Genomic DNA, 13,441 nt, shown 5'->3' with positions numbered 1-13,441 from the left:
AGAACGAGAGTGTTTTGAAATAATTACATGGTGTGGTGGGCAACGGCAAGAGTTTACAGTAGAACGCACACACAAAGTTACAGCTGAGTAAGAAGGCAACAGGTGTACTGGTGGCAGTGATATGGAACTGGGAAGTAAATAATGAAGTAAAGACAGTCACCAGTGTTGTAATTCCCACTTTAACATATGGAAGTGAAAGTCTGATTTTATTTCACGGACATGAATAAAGGGAAATTAGTTATCTGAGTTAAACATTCTGAATTCGAGGCATAGGTGAACAGATAAATGAGGAAGTTTGGGATGACAGTAATGCTTTTAGTGTTCGTAAGTGCTTGGAAAAAAAAAAAACTGAGATAGGTAGAGAGAATGGAGAATGAGAGATCGATCAGGAAAGTTTCTGTGAGTCGGGTGGAGGGGAAAACCAATGATGAGATGCAGGGGTGGAATGGAGAGGCTCATGAGTAAAGGTACTGTGTGTTGCTGGGATAGTAGCCTAATGGTAGAGAGTAGGGTGACGTGGGGGCGATTTGTTTGTGACCCCTTCCCCCAGAATTTAGGTATCTGGTTGTACACAGGTAGGTAGTTTGAGGATCTCTTTCTTAAACTGGGTAAACACTGTGGCATCGGCAAGGATAAAGGCAAATGTTATATGAATTAACGATTCTAGATACGGTACTGAGCGAAACCAGATATAAAGTTCCCGCAAAAATGAAAGGCAGACTCCAGTAAATTACAGAAAGAAAATGTTTACGAGGAAATAGTATGATGGTTTTGGACAGGAGAAGTGAAAATTTTATGCTGGAAGGGACATTGTGACTCAATAAAGAATCAACACACACACACACACACACACACACACACACACACACACACTGCCCGGATGCTGACGGAGTGGACATGGGAGACTGGTCTGATGCTGCCTCGCCCTGCTGCACTCTACTTCAGTCCACTTCGTGCTCCTTCACCAAGCCCTCTTGTCCCTTGGCCCACCTCTCCCCGCCGCACCGTGCCTCTCTCTCCATCGTCCCACCTCACCCGCCTTACACCCACCCCGCCCCACTCTGTACACCCAGCCCCACCCCTTCAAATGCATCCGTGTCTTGGCTCACCCCGCCTGATCCCATCCCCCTCCTCTCTGCCATGGCCCACCCCACACCACCACACCCTAGTCCTGGTTTGTCCCATCCTACACCCTCACAGCTTACTCCCCTCTGCCTTGTCATACCTCTTCCCTCCCTATCCACCTCGCTTCCACCGTCCTGTGTGGCTTGATCTCTTCCTGGCCTACATCACTTCAGGCCTCTCTGTCCTCTCCCTGATCCCTATCCACTCTCTCCCTCAACTCGTTATCTCTTTCCTGTTTTCTCTCGACTCATCTCTTGCCTCATTGCTTAAATGTAACCCTTTAATCTTTTCTCTGCAATACTCCCTCCCTTTGGTTGTGTTCATTTCTCAGCCCTATCTTTTCCTCCGACCATTTCTCTCTCTCTCTCTCTCTCTCCCTCTCTCTCTCCCTTTGTGTATTTTTCCCTGTCTAACGTTCTTTCGTAGTCTTTTCATCCATAATCGTTTTCTTTCCTCTATATCTTTTAATACTACGGTTATCCTTGTCTTTCCCATTATTTGCCCTTGCCTTTCAATTTTAAGGTATATTCCTGGATTTCATTATCTTGGTTAGGAAGTACGTCTCTGGTTCACCTTTAGTTTCCTTCTCCTGATTCCTCCTATAAGCCATTTTCTCCTGATGTTTATTTTATTCTTCATCGCCGTCTTTATTCATATCACCTTGCTATTTTTCTTCATTTCTCCAGTTTCGCTTTTGCTGTTATTTTCTTACCTACGGACATTTTCCCTTTAGTCCTTTGGTCTACTGTTCTCTTAGTTCCGTTTGCCTTACATTTACCTTATCTCATTCTTGTTGTGTCACCGGTCTTATTATTATTATTATTATTAGTAGTAGTAGTAGTAGTAATAGTAGTAGTGGCAGTAGTAGTAGTAGTGGCAGAAGCAGTATAGTAGTAGTGGTTGTCATCCTAGAAGTAGTAGTAACTCCATGCTAGTAAGCCGGGCCCTCACCTACCTTTGTATAGTCACTTTTATCTCATTCCTCTTTTTATCATATTTCGTCATACGTTTCCTTCCTTAACCATTTCTTTTGCTTCTTTTTCTTCTCTCTCTTCTTTTTCATTCTCTCGCCTTTCTTTCATTTTATCACTGGCCAGATATTAAATGACCCCCTACGCGATGCTTTAATTAGATGAGCCTGTGTTTATTCAAATCCCTTACAGTATTACCCCAGCTAGACACGCACACACACACACACACACACACACACACACACACACACACACACACACGCACACACGCACACACACATACACACTCATCTCTCCCTTTCCTTTCTTCATTCTTTTCCTTCAGTTCTATTCTATCTGTCTGCTTTCTTTCCCAATTTCCTCATTATATTCACACCTCCGTTCATCCTTCTACCCTAACTCTTCCCTTAATTTCTTCAGTCTTCTCAATTCTATATTCGAATACTCCTCCCCTCTCATATTTCGTCTCCATCTTCATATCCCTAACCGTCACCATCCTCTCCTCTCCCTTCTCAGTTGTTCCCTACCATTCCACATTATCCCTGTTTCATTTTCCATCCTTACCTTTGTGCTTTCCTACTTCTGTCTCCTGTTTTCGTTTAACCTGTTGCATCTGCCTCTGATAACTAAACTTTCACATAAAACTACGCTAAGTGGAAGATGAAAGCCCGAGTGTGAAGAGTTGTTCGCCTAAGCTGGCCCCATTGCTGGTAAAAATATTCAGCTGGTGGTAGATTTATAGCCCAGCCCGCCCAGGTCTTGCTGGGTCATTAATCAATAGCCATGAGCCGCGCCTGTCTGAAATAGGAAACCAATACGTCACTATCGTACTTATCGGCTGAACTTTCTTTTACCTAATTTAAAGCAAAGTTCGAAAACGTATGCCGTATTTCATTCCTTGTACCGTATTATTTGATTCTTTAAAACCAATAAAACAGTAAAAGAACAGTATAATGCATGAACAAGGAAACGAGCTAGAATATCCTTCTCTCTGGATGAAATGTGGGATCGGGCGAACAGAAATAGGTTACTAAAGTACTACGTAACTGTTAGCTATATGAGCATGACAAAAAACACGAATGAAAACATATTACGACAAAACCGAACAGTTTACGCAGAATAACGCAGAAGAAAACGTGCCAATGCTCTGTGACTGAGGAATGTATGATGTGACACGGGGCAGTCTGGTGTGACACGGGGCAGTCTAGTGTGACACGGGGCAGTCTGGTATGACACGAGGCAGTCTGGTGTGACACGCGGCAGTCTGGTGTGACACGAGGCACTCTGGTGTGACACAAGGCAGTTTGGTGTGACACGCGGCAGTCTGATGTGACACGAGGCAGTCTGGGGTGTCATGGGAAAGTCTGGTATGACACGGGACAGTCTGGTGTGACGTGGGACAGTCTGGTGTGACACGGGGCGGTCTGGTGTGACACGGGGCAGTCTGCTGTGACAAGGGACAGTCTGGTGTGACATGGGACAGTCAGGAGTGACCCGGGACAGTCTGTTGTGACACGGGACAGTCAAGAGTGACACGACACAGTCTGGTGTGACACGGAGCAGTCTGGGGTGACACATGGCATTCTTTTGTGGCACTGGTTAATTTGGTGTAGCAACGATATTAGTAAAGGTTGGTGATTAGCCTTTTACGACCCTTTGCTACATCTGCATTTACCACGGAGAGAGAGAGAGAGAGAGAGAGAGAGAGAGAGAGGGAGGGAGGGAGGGAGAGACTAAAAACATTGCAAGGTAAGCAAAATGCAGGAAAAAGGAAAGTGGTTAATAGGTTCAGTTATATAATTCAAGAATAAATGAGAACGTTTACTGCACTAAGTTATAACTAATAATTTAATCTCTTGCACTAAGTTATTACTAATAATTTAATCTCTCTCTCTCTCTCTCTCTCTCTCCATAGATATTTATATAATCATTTCCCAGTCTGCTGTTCACAGTTCACAGGTACGAGTATTTCAGTCTTGGTGTGCCCCTTCCTCCATCCCGCCACTCAGTATACCGATGGCATCCAGCGAGGTCCATTCGTAATGACTGGACTGACCGAGCAAACACGCTGAGGGAGGCAGCAGGGGCGCACCAGAAATTGGGTGGGGAGGATTTCCAAATATCTGAGGAGGTACACAGACGATAGGGCAGAGTAACAGAGCACTAAAGCTGAGCGAATATACGTAAAACTTGTGCTGTACTGTACACGCTGTATATTTACCAGGAAATTGCACGGCTAAAAATCACTGCCGTAGTATCCTGTGGTTCAATAAATCTCCAGTATGTTCGAAAAGATAGTGTCCTTAACTCTTACTTCTTAATTTATATCACAATAGATTACAATACAACTTTCTTCTACAAAACATACCTTTTCATGTTCATTCAATAATTGTACCACCTTTTCACTTTTGACTGAAATTCGACTAGGGAATCACACACACACACACACACACACACACACACACACACACACACACACACACACACACACACACACAACCGCGAAGCTCCTTTGATCTCGACCCAATAACCAAGCATTTGTTGTGGTGGTACTTTCTTGTGGTGGCAGGTTGTTATGGTAGCAGCCGAGTGTTGTGGTAGCAGTCTGGTATTGTGGGTGTTGTGGTGGCAGTCGACTGCCGTGGAAGCAGCCTGGTATTGTGGATGCAGTCGAGTGTTCTGGCGGCTGTTTGTTTTAGTGACAGTGGAGTGTTGTGGTGGCACTGTGTTGTGGTGGCAGTCAGGTGTTATAACGAGAGTCGGGTGTTATGGTGGTTGTATGGTGTAGAGGCAATCGGGTGTTGTGGAGGCAGTCGCTGTTGTGGTGGCAAGTCGGGGTTGTGGTGGCAGTCAAGTGTTGTGGTGGCAGTCAAGTGTTGTGGTGGCAGTCTGGTGTTGTGGAGGCACTTTGGTGTTGTGATGGCAGCCTGGTATTACGGTGGCAGGCTGGTGTTGTAGTGGGAGTTTGGTGTTGCGTTGGCAGTCTGGTGTTGAGGTTGCAGTCAAGTTCTATCGTGGCAATCTGGTGTTATTTGACAATCCGGTGTTAAGGTGGTAATTTGGTGTTGTGGTGGCAGTCTGGTGTAAATGTGGCAGTTTGCTGTTGCACTGACAGTCTGGTATTGTGATGGCAGTCTGGTGTTGTGGTGGTAGTCTGGTGTTGTGGTAGCAGTCTGGTGTTGTGGTGGCAGTCTGGTTTTGTGGTGGCAGTCTGGTGTTGTGGTGGCAGTCTGGTGTTGTGGTAGCAGTCTGGTGTTGTGGTGGCAGTCTGGTGTTGTGGTAGCAGTCTGGTGTTGTGGTGGCAGTCTGGTGTTGTGATGGCAGTCTGGTGTTGTGGTAGCAGTTTGATGGCGTGATGGCAGTCTGGTGTTGTAGTGGCAGTCTGGTGTTGTGGTGGCAGTCTGGTGTTGTGGTGGCAGTCTGGTGTTGTGGTAGCAGTTTGATGGTGTGATGGCAGTCGAGCACCAGCCGTGAATCAGCACCGGACAAAAGAATATGAAATGCCTGATCTGTGGCGGTACGAGACACTGAAGGATATGTTGTCGTTATTGCTGGTGAACAATAAATTCTCAAGCTAGATATGTGACTGATTAATGACTTGTTACCAGGTTTTTGTAAATATCTTTTGTCTGCTGCCTTTTGGGTGAGTTGTTACTTGGATGTCTGGTTAAAAAGCATCATGGTCATAAAGGTACGGTATTTACGGTCTTATATCGTAGAACTGTTATATATTTATTCATTTACTTACCTATTCTCTATCTTTACGTCATTCGGGACAGGTAAGGATCGTGTGTATATGAGAGAGAGAGAGAGAGAGAGAGAATGAATTCTCAGTTCCCTCAAGGGCAGTATGAGCAACCACCAATACCTTTACTGAGCAAAGGTATTCACTTCCATGAACCCTCGGATATTTGTGAATGGAACACAACACAATTTTTGAACACACACAGACAGACAGACGCAGACAGACAGACACACACACACACACACACACACACACACACACACACACACACGCAGTGGTAACGTTCCCGCTTGCCAACCCGGTGGACGGGAGTTCGCGCCTCTCTCAGGTTGCGAAAAGTTTCACTGACGAAGTGGGTGGTTACTGTCCCCCTTGAGCAAGGGGACGGGTGTGTGCGTGTGTGAAGGTCACAGCCTTGCCCTTAGATCGGACTATATGAGCTCTCAGCTCCCTTCCGGGAGGGTAAAAGCTGACCATCACGACCATCAAGTGATCCTGACCGACCCGGTGAATTACACACACACACACACACACACACACCTCTGACTTATCACCTGACCTAAGAGCTCGAGAGATTAACAGTCACTTTGCCTCTATCTGTCAGAGTCTGCCCCCTCTCGACCCTTCTCTCCTACCTGCCTACCTCCCTTCCCCCTCACCATACCCCTTTGTCCAGGTGGCCAACGTAGCTATAAAACTGAAGAAACTGAGGCATAACAGATCTACTACACCTTCTGACCTGCCAATCAAAATTTACAAAGAATTTGCCCAAGAACTTGCTCTCCCACTATCCTCCATAATTAATGCCTCATTATCTCAAAACTCCTGCCCCCGTGACTGGAAAATTTCCTACATAACACCTATCCCCAAAATCCATAGCCCACACTCACTGAGTGACCTCAGACCAATTGCCATTACCCCCATCCCGAGCCTTATTTGCGAGGATTTTGTTTTCGACTTGGCATACGATAAAATTAAAAATTCAATAGATACACAACAATTTGGTAACATGAAGTCCTTCTCCACTACTCATTGCCTTGTCAGTTTTCTTGACTTCCTACACAGCCACTTGGACAAACGCAACACCTCTCTAGCTGTCGCTTTTGTTGACTTTAGAAAGGCATTTGACCTTGCTGACCACACTGTTGTCATCAACAAGGCCATACGACTGGGACTCCATCCACAACTGACAGCGTGGCTGGCTGACTTTCTCACCGAGCGACAGCAGGCCGTCAGGTATCAGGGGTCGATCTTCTCCCTCCTACCCCTGACCTGTGGGGTTCCCCAGGGCACCAAGATGGGTCCACTGTGCTTCCTCATCCTCATCAACGATGCCCTCACGGACACCCCGCATCGGTGGAAGTATGTTGACGCCAGTACCGTTGGCATTCCCATCAACACCAGGCAGCCGGACTACTCGCCACTCCAGTCCATCCTGGACAGACTCAAGAAGTGGACTGAGGAGAACAAAGTGACAATCAACCACACCAAGACTGTGGTGATGCACTTCTGTACCTCCTCACAGGCCGTGGCTCGTCCCCAGCTGTCAGTGGGCGCCCATCCCCTCCAATTGGTCCAGTCCACTAGGCTGCTCGGTGTAAAGATGGATGACCGGCTGAGTTGGAAGCAACACGTCGTTAACATAGTGAGGACAGCCTCATATAAACTGTACATGCTGCATAGACTCAAGTAACTGGGAACGCCAGCGAAGGAGCTACGTGAAGTTTATACCGCCTTCATACTCCCTACCCTCATGTACGTCTCCCCAGCGTGGTCCTCCTCGCTCACCCTCACACAACAACAGCAGCTGGAGAGGACACAAAATAGGGCGTGCAAGATCATCCTGGGCCCTGCCTGTGACGGCTACGACAACGCCCTGACTACCCTGAGTCTGTCAAGGCTTTCCGAGAGGCATCGGGAGGCACTGGGGAAGTTTGAGAGGAGGCTATTATGTCACCCTCGTCACCGACACTTCCTCCCACCTGACGTTCCCCCACCACGCTGCGCTACAAGGCACATTAACAAGCTTGTGCCGATCAGAGCGCCGAGGACTGTCCGGTACAAGAACAGCGCCATTCCATCCATCGTGCACATGATTAACTCAGTCTAGTCCTAGGTTTAGCATAAACTATGTTAAGTGAACCCCGTGTACATTGTCAGTGTATAACTGCTAACCCAATAAACCAATTATTATTATTATTATTATTACACACACACACACACACACACACACATATACACATAGTCCCTAAAATGCAGCAATTATTTGTTGTTTCTGCTATAGGGTACATGCCTCCACCTTCATACACCAAAAAGCAATGGTTGCCTTTGTGATCTTCAGGTTCAGTTCATCTCATTTCCATTCACTTGCCACGGTTTTCTCTTTTTCTTTGAAGCTTACCAGTTAACAATACTACGTCCCTTTATTGACCACGCCCTCTAACCAATTGTGTTCCGACTTTGAAACGCCTCCTCTTCCTATGACACACCACGCAAATATGTATATTTTGCCACGTTCTTCCGCCTTGTTCTTCTTGTGTATACGGTCGTCTCATTCGCCCCTCTTTCATCCACCCTCCAAGTTAATTTCTCACTGTCAACAGTTACAGTTTCATCTGATAACGTTGTCTTTCACTTTTATTATTAGCCAGTGGTTATTCCTAAATCTCTCCCCGTGTCATCTGTACATTACCTCATCTTTCCTGCAGCTAAAACGTCACTTTAAATAACTCCATTGAAATGCACTTCAAACGCTTCATTGTTGATCTGCTCGCCCTATCCAGAGTAATTATTTTTCACCACTACGTTGGTTTTCCCTCCCAACTGTCTTAATACTTTCGTCAGTTTACAGTTTGCATGCCAGGGGATGTCACGTATAGTCACTCAATAATCAGATGCATTCAAGTCTCTATCCTCATTTACTGTTTATACGTGTTTCATTTCTTTTTATTGAGACTGCTTGAGGGTGATTACAACAAACGGGACTCCATTTCACCCTACCTCGACTCCATCATACATCTCACACTGTTTTAGCGTTATTAGCTTAGGCCTTCATTCCATTTCAGTATACGTTCTTTACCTTTTACCTAGCCTAGTCTCTTGAATTCAGCTCCATCTATGTTATTTATGTTATCTGCACACAATTTTGTCCTTTACATGGGAGATGTTTCTAGTTCCAGCGTTTACGCTTCCCTGTTAAATGTCCTTCTTAGCTAAAAAACAAAAAAACAAAAAAATAGCCTGGTTGTAGTCCGAACAAAAAAGAATCTTATGGTAGTAAAGAGAAGGAGGCCGAGGATGAGATGGAGGGATGGAATGGAGAGGTATATGAGGTAGAGGAGTGTGAGCTGGGAGCAAGGCAGTGAAGTAGCATTGAACAGGACGACACGGAGGAAATTTGTTTGTGGTCACCTCTTAAGGGATTGAGGCGTCTGGCAATGGATAGATATAAATGTATTAAATGCTATCCTTCCTCCAGTTACTCTCCATCATCCACAACCTTCTACACACGGGACGTTAAATTTCTGGCCAGGGGTGAGCCAGGAGTTTTTTCCTGTCAGAGGGCACCACAACTGAACATTTCGACTCCTCTGTGTTGGCGACTCTCGTGAGGCAGTTGGGTGGATGAAGAGACAGTTCACCACATCTCTGCCGTCACAAACAGTTGCCTAAGACATCCCTGCCTTCCCTTGTTTTCGTCCATCCATGGGTAGGTTGGGAGGTCTGGATGATAATGATGATGATGATGATGATGTATATACCGTAACCAATTGCAAATGGTATGTATATTTTAGTCTGTAAGCGTGTGCATGCGTACGTGTGTGTGTGTGTGTGTGTGTGTGTGTGTGTGTGTGTGTGTGTGTCCCCTTTCTCCTACTTCCAATATACTTCATCTCGTCGGCCACTCAGTTACATTGCTATGCATTTTTTGTTCGTGTCAAATTTCATTATATATATATATATATATATATATATATATATATATATATATATATATATATATATATATATATATATATATATATATATATATATATAGTGTTTATTCATGCGCGGAAGCGGGTATTATGTTTTACTGAACTTGTGTGTGTGTGTGCGTCCCCACAGGAACCACGATGTTGTGGTGGGGACTTGCATATCCTGTTAATCTGAGGAAATGCCTTCGGCACCATCCAGTGTAACTAAGCGGCCAGAATCATATGCCCAACAGCTTACTCCTGATGGAGAGGGGTTTAGAAAAGGTGACCTAAACATTTGCTGCTGTGCACCACCTGGACAGACAACTGCGTCTGTCAAGGCATCCCAAACTGCGGTAAAAAAAAAAAAAAGGAAAAAAAAAATTCCTCTGACTCTTGCTACCTGCAGTATACAAATCTTGCTTGATACTTACCAAGACACACGACCGCGCTGTAGAACTGACCTTGTTACCCATGAACTGAAAAGATATAAAATTTACATTTCTGCCTTCTCTGAGACTCGCTTCTCAGCAGAAGGCATCCTAATGGAGGGAGGAGAATGGTATATCTATTTTTGAGGAGGAAACCAAGGCAATGTTAGAAGAAACCATGGAATTGGCTTTGCAGTCCGAAGTAAATTACTACAGAAGATCCAGGAAACAATTGTGAGTACATCACACAGGCTAATGTCCTGGTACATACCACTCGTTAAAGGCCACTATATGCTACTCATTAGAGCCTGTGCCCCAATTTTAGATTCTGAGGATAACGGTAAAGATTTCTTTTAAACCTCTCTGGATGCTACCATTCACTCAATACCACATAATGACATATTCATCCTGCTTGGAGATAGTGATGTCAGAGTAGGAAAAGATAATCACCTCTGACAAGGCATTATGGACTGCCATGGTGTTGGTAACATGAACAATAATAGCCTTAGACAGCTATCCTTGTGCTCAGAACACACTGTTGTCATCACCATTTTTTAACTTAAGAACAAACACAAGACCACACCTATGATCTAGACATTGGCACCTAATTGACTACGAATATGTCAGTGTATGGCAGCAAGTTCGAAGTGCCTTGAAAGGTGCTGAGTGCTCAACAGACATAACCTAATACTCACCAGACTGTAACTAGTCATACGCCCACATATGCACCATAGACCATCCACCAAGAAGCTCAACTGTAGTATTTTAAAGGATGTGGCAACTTGTATCGCCTTACACAGCACAATTACAGAAAGCTATCACAATGCCCACCACTTGACCAAAATAACAAGGCAATAAAGCTAGACGCAGAGTGGCTGAAATTAAAACCTTACAGCACTTCAAAGCACTGCAAAGGAAACCCGAGGCTACTCTACTCGCCACCATTAAGACGGGCTTGATGAAAATGCTGAGAGCATATTTTACTTTCTTGCCCTAAAGAATAGAACATTTAACACTGGTTGGCTCATCCTAGCTCCATAACCCTAAAGACTGAATTTCAGAATCTCAGAAGTGAAACTTAGAGAAAACTGCATGAGCTGGGAAACAAATGGACTAAACAAGCACAAGACTGCAAAGTCTGGCCGATCTCAATGACCAATATGGGTTTTACAACTCCAAAAAAGCAATCAATGGACCATACAAACACAACATAATTCCTATTCTATCAGAAAAAAAAAAAAAAAAAAAAAGCTCCTGAAAGACAAGCAAACAGTCCTAGAAACATTAACACAACACTTCAGTGCCTTATTGAATGGAAGAAACTTGGTGTAGCACAATATCCTTGATAACATTCCAAATGTTCCTCAGGCAGCGGATCTCGATGTCCCACCTCCACTTACAGAAACTGTTCAGGCCATCTGATCCCTAAAAATTAACAAAAGCCCCGGTCCTGATGGCATACCATCTGAACTAAACAGAGAGGGTGGCCAGTTACTCCGCCAGCACCTCCATAATCTCAGATTATCTGGAACCGAGAACGAATTCCATCAGAATGGTTTACTTCTGATATTTTAACCATATACAGGAAGAAAGGGGACCGCTAAAACTGTGACTACAGTTGAGACATCTCCCTCCTTGTGAATGCTAACAAAGTACTAGCTAAGATAATGTTATCCAGTCTGACAAAGCATCTGATTGAGTTAACACTTCTTGAAACACAATATGGGTTTCGGAAGGAACGAAGTAACTGTGATATGATCTTTGTTTCCCGACAGGTACAAGAGATGTGCCACGAGCAGAGCCGTGATTTATATATTACATTCATCGATCTTGCAGAAGCATTTGACACTGTCGACGGAGAACTTTTATGGAATGCTCTTTCAAAATTTGGATTCCAAACAAATATCTCACCATCTTGAAGAGCCTGCATGACAACGTGAATGCTTGTATGTCCATAGGTGAGAGCAAATCCAAACCTTTCATAGTGAATGTGGGCATAAAGCAAAGATGCGTCCTGGCTCCTATCATTTTCAGCATCTATCACGCTGCAGGCACCCTTTTACGTCACCAGTAAATGAACACTGATGATAAATAAAAATCCAGTTGTGTATAGACGGTAACCTATTAAATCTCAGGCGTCACCAAGCACAATCGAAAACTGAAACGGCTCATTCCTTAAAGCTACAATACACTGATGACTGTTGTCCTTGCAAATACCCCAGAAGCCCTACAACATTCCCATCATCATTTCCAAAATATACCATGCAATAGGGCTCCAAATAAATATCAATAAAACAGAAACAATATCTCAGAGAAACAACCCAGCAGCGACTCTTACATTTCTTATAAACAGGGAAAATGTAAAACAGGTGGAGAATTTTACCTACTTTGGAAGTGTGCTCACAGATAAACATAACATTGATGCAGAAGTCCTTGCACAAATTAACCATGCCTCAGCCTCTTTTGGACGTCTCAGATCCAGAGTCTTTGAAAACATAAACTTGAGAATTAAGACGAAGGTATCAGTATTTTTTTTTTTTTTATGTTCTCGACTCTGGGCATAGGATTCACATCCTGCTCCCAAGGCCCAGTAGTCCTCCTACACACCATACACCTATACATGTCACCACTTCGACGCTAACACCCACCATCCATACTGAATACATGCTAGGGCTGTCTCATACAGGACTGGTGTATTGGCATTAGCGGTAGTATTTTTACGACATGTCGGCGGGTCTTCTGGTAGATCAGTAAAGTCTGTTTTTTTATTAAATTCAAATCCTTAAACTGTTCCCTGCCACAGCGGGGATTTGAACCTGGGTCCGGTAGGACTGCAGGCCACCTCTCTACCGACTGAGCTACCGCCTTCCCCGAAAAATAAAAACCTACAGTGCCATTAATGGTTTCGATCCCAGGTCTCACTAACCAGACCCAGTTACCCACCAGTGTTGGCTGCTGAGGCTTCTTTACATCTGTATGCCTCTCCACCCTCTTATACGGTGCTGAATCCTGGCTACTTACCAGCGTCACATCAAACAGCTTGAGTCGTTTCGCAACCGATGCTTACAGTGCATCTTAGGACTCACAAGGGAGGATAAATTACCTTACTCACAAATTCTCCAGCAGGCAAAGCCAACCAACATAGAAACCATGCTGGTTATAAAACAGCTGAGATGGGTCGGACACGAGTGTTTCACATGCCTGGCCACCGCC

This window comes from Coenobita brevimanus, chromosome 6 (genome assembly GCF_032717465.1).
Source record: "Coenobita brevimanus isolate Jiangsu-jjx chromosome 6, ASM3271746v2, whole genome shotgun sequence".
NCBI classification, from domain to species: domain Eukaryota; kingdom Metazoa; phylum Arthropoda; class Malacostraca; order Decapoda; family Coenobitidae; genus Coenobita; species Coenobita brevimanus.
Note: the sequence above shows the minus strand (reverse complement) of the source record.